Source organism: Pseudochaenichthys georgianus, unplaced genomic scaffold (genome assembly GCF_902827115.2).
Source record: "Pseudochaenichthys georgianus unplaced genomic scaffold, fPseGeo1.2 scaffold_477_arrow_ctg1, whole genome shotgun sequence".
Classification (NCBI taxonomy): Eukaryota; Metazoa; Chordata; class Actinopteri; order Perciformes; family Channichthyidae; genus Pseudochaenichthys; species Pseudochaenichthys georgianus.
In genome coordinates this window covers 157,715-162,007 of record NW_027263041.1, presented here as the reverse complement: position 1 = coordinate 162,007, position 4,293 = coordinate 157,715, and the positions used below count along the sequence as shown (strand labels likewise).

Genomic DNA, 4,293 nt, shown 5'->3' with positions numbered 1-4,293 from the left:
ATTTACCGTTTCACATTGCCTTACAAGTATATTATATATTACAGAAATTATCCTTCTAAATATATAATTTGTTGCTTTAATCACATTTCCTGGCAACATTGAAAAGATTTACTGAAATGGGTGTGGGGAGAAACAGTTGAATGTCAAAGTATTACAGAAAATTACATTCACCACATAAAGGTTGCTCTCCACAAGACGTTCTTTCATAAAACGAGTTACATCAGTGCCCACGTGTTTGAGGAATGGACTCAGACTTTTACAACGCAGAAAATCACAGCTGGAGGTGGCCATACGTCTCCTTTCGTCTCTTTAGTGCTTCATTACTCTGTGGGACGTCTTACAAGCTGAGCACTGTCCTACCCAGAGGTGGGAAGTAGTGGAGTACACATACTTTGTTCCTGTACTTAAAGGTCCCATGTCGTGCTTTTCCGGTTATCACCCGTCCCCTTGTGTTATGTAGCTTTTTCTGCATGTAAACGGTCTGCAGAGTCACACACCCTCAAAGTGCACCCTGTGGAGTAAAACTCTAACACACAAAAGACCTGTCTGTGCTGCTCCAGAACGCCTCGTTGGAGATTTCTCTTTTCCTTCCTGATCTAGCCCGCTAAGAAGTGAACCAGCGTCGTAGGCCCGGAAACCCAGAGTTGTCCCTGAAGTTAGCTCGCTAAGCGAAAATCCAGCTTCGTAGCGACGCTGGTTCACTTCTTACCGGGCTAGATCTCCATGGTAATTTATACTGAACGGCTAACCTGAGGCAAAATCCGGCTTACTTTGAGCGTGTTTTAAACAGTTTAATCCCTTTGTGAATTCCACTTGCGCCGTCCTTTCATTTCTTCATTCAGCGGGAATCCAAATGAATTAATCCTGAGTCCAATAACCATCAAAGTCTCTCCAACAGTGCTCCTGAATTACGCTTTCATCCTCCTTTAACACAATACTTCACATTCATCCAGTTTGTGACAGTAGTTGTAGCATTTTTGAAACTTTTAAACTTTAATTACCGCTGTTGCGCCCCCCCTAGTGTGTGTGTGTGGGGGGGGGGGGGACTTCCAACAGGAGTCATTTGGGGGGCCTTGGGAGAAAAGGTTGGGAACCCCTGCCCTAAACAGCTCAAGAGGCACACACTGTAGACACAAGAACACAGACTAAAACAGCAATATACAGACGAATCAGATGATTGAACATGATCTTAAAATATATTTATTTTTTATTTATTTTTATCTAACCTCAACTTTGATCAAATAACTCACTATTAAAAATGAAATCACACTGTTGATAGACACACGAACATAACAAAACAACTTTAAATACCGTCTCACTGAGCTCTGTGAAAGATATTGTACAATATAGCAGAAATGGTTTGAAATGAAAAGTATTTACCTTCTTTTTAACTTTAAGTTCACTTGAACAGGGACAAAACTCCTTTTTTGAGAACATTTAATTTATTAAATGAGGAAAGTCGACGGGATCTCAAAGATAATCTCAATGTTTTAACTCTCATCAAAGATGCATAGTGTAGTTATAAAGACGCTTTTTGTGAGAAAAAAACAACTACATAATTGTTAGACAGCTAGATCTTATAAATCAGAGCGGTGATCTGTTCATATTAAGTGTCGTAGAAAGGCCTCTAAAGGGTGTACAGTCAGGGCCGGCCCTCGGCATAGGCTGTATAGGCGAATGCTAAGGGCGCATCAACCCATAGAGGGCGCCACAAAAAAAGAAGAAAAAAAAAGTTAGAAATTTAAAAAAAATAAAATTTATAACACAATTTCCCGATTTTGGATTAAAGGTGGGGTAGGTAAGTTTGAGAAACCGGCTCGAGATCACTAGAATTTGAAAATACACAACCGGAGAAAATCTGCCACTTCCTAGAGCCCCTCCCCCAACACACACGAATGCGCACATGACCAATGAGGGCACGAGATAAGTGTGTGCCCCGGTGGAAGGCTGACAGGCAGGTAGGCCATTGTACTTTTTACAGCGCCACGGCTTCTACAGATGACGTTTTTTTATGGATTTTTTGTCAAAGGGGGGGGGGGGACGCCAGCTAAAATCTTGACTAGGGCAGCAAATTGGTCAGTACATGTGTTTTACTCTCTGCGTATGTTGGAGGTTTGGAATTTTGGTGCAAATGTGCGAAGGTTCATTTGATCAACATTCATTTAGCCTAAGTTGAGAAGTCACTCTAGTAATGTGGTGTCCTAAATAAAGTGTTTTAAAATTATGTTATAAATTAATTATTCATGTCCATTGTGCAAGTACAAAGGTAATATTCAAATAACTAGTGATACAGTGAACAGTAACAACATGGAGACTTTTTGTTATACACATTTATCCCCTGCTTGTTCCTGTCGATATTTTAAATGGTGTTTTGTCCACGTCAGTCTCAGTGTATTAGATAAGTATGGGAACGGCACAGGTGGAACAGCTGTTGAAGTCCCAGCAGTACCTACTCTATCTAGCATGTGGATATTTTTAATGAACACGCATCAAGGTTTATGACACACTCACTGATGAAAATGAAATAACACTGTTGTGATTGAAAGAAAGACAGATTAAAACACTTTAAATATTGTCTCACTGAGGTCCCGTGGAGAGTAATGTCGATAGATAGATCTTTAATTTTGTCATCGTACAGGTACAACGAAATTACAATAAACTCAAGGTGCCAACAACAACAAGACAATATAATGTACAATGCAGAATACATTATTAAAAGTGTTCTTCATCATTTCTCACATGCAGCAAAGTAATGCCTTTTTAGAGAAGTCTCGAACAACAGAGCATTCAGAAAGGAGGATTTCAAAGTGTGGACTTACTTTTGAACATGTCTTTAATGGCCAGTCTTTTTCTTTGCATGAAAATCTCAGTCCAAAAGTTTTATTTAATACCTTTTTATTTGGTTTGGTTAAAAATAAATAGTTTTGTGAGACATCTCCAGCTGAGCTGATGTCCAGATACTGTGTGGTTGTGTACAACAGACAGAGTATGCCAAGTTCTGGTGACCAATAACATTAAGCCAGCAGTAAAAACACCCTCTCCGATGCATATATAAAAAAAGCAGCCAGTCACTTGCCTCCTTCAGAGTCTCTATCCCATCCAACCCTTCCTCCTGCTCCTGTGACGGAGACACATCATCATGCTGTTGTTCCTCTTCCTGTTGGGTCTGGCTCTGGGTGCTGCGTCTCCTTCAGAGGACCCTCAAGTGAAGCTTGTCCTGTCCCATGTTCTGGTTCTCCTTCAACGACCGCTGCTACAAGTACATCGCCACGCGTTTGACCTGGGCCGATGCAGAGCTCCAATGTTTGTCAGAGGGAGCCAACCTGGTGTCGATCCACAGTCGGGCCGAACACGAGTTTGTCAGATCGCTGATCAAGAACTTTGACCCCGCTGAGGGAAGGACCTGGATCGGACTCAGCGACCTCCACAAAGAAGGAAGCTGGTTGTGGTCTGATGGGTGTTTAGGCAGGTTTGTCTTTTGGTGTGCAGGAGAGCCGAACAATCTAGAAAAGGAAGACTGTGTCAACACCAGCCATGGTTTTGATAAAAGATGGAATGATTGCCCGTGTTATACTACACTTCCCTCAGTCTGCGCATCTCGCATAACTTGTGTTTAGCAAGATGTTACATATGTCTGATTGAACCGGGTCACCGTTACTCTGTTACCATGCTTTGGACCACAATGAAGACATGAATGTACACTTTATGTGTTTAAAGAAGTCATTTTACTAACCTTCACTTTCATGAATGTTATACAGGTAATTCGATTGAATAGGATTTCAAACGTAATGATATTAAAACATGTTTGCATAAACTAATGAAGCTTAGCGCAAGTTCAATTGGTAAATGATATTACGAGTATTTTAGATAATAAGCAGAGTTGTGTAAAACCTTCAGTGTTCAGGGGAATCCAGTTAGTACTACAACTGCCAGCCCTTTGTCATCATGGTCTATGTGAAACCACGGAAAACAGATCCATTATCATCACTGTCTCCTTAAAGAAAATGTTTTCCACTACCCACATCTTCTTTGCCTCCGTAACCATTTTTTTCATCATTATTTGTTGACCTGTCCAAAGCTTTTGATACCGTCGATCATCGCATCTTAAAGCAGAGGCTACTCAGTATCGGCATATCCAGCCATGCAGTGGGTGGTTTGAGAACTACCTCTCTGAAAGGTCCCAATGTGTTCACTTTGATGGACTGTCTTCTGAGTGGTTAAACATCACTAATGGTGTACCTCAAGGTTCTGTGTTAGGTCCACTTTTATTCTCCATATATATTAATAGTTTAG

The 4,293-nt window shown here is 40.9% G+C and overlaps 1 pseudogene; it reads left to right on the top strand.

Moving 5' to 3' along the window:
* Positions 1-3,139: 3,139 nt before the first annotated feature.
* On the top strand, positions 3,140-3,617 carry LOC117442798 (lactose-binding lectin l-2-like; annotated as a pseudogene).
* The last annotated feature ends 676 nt before the right edge of the window (positions 3,618-4,293 follow it).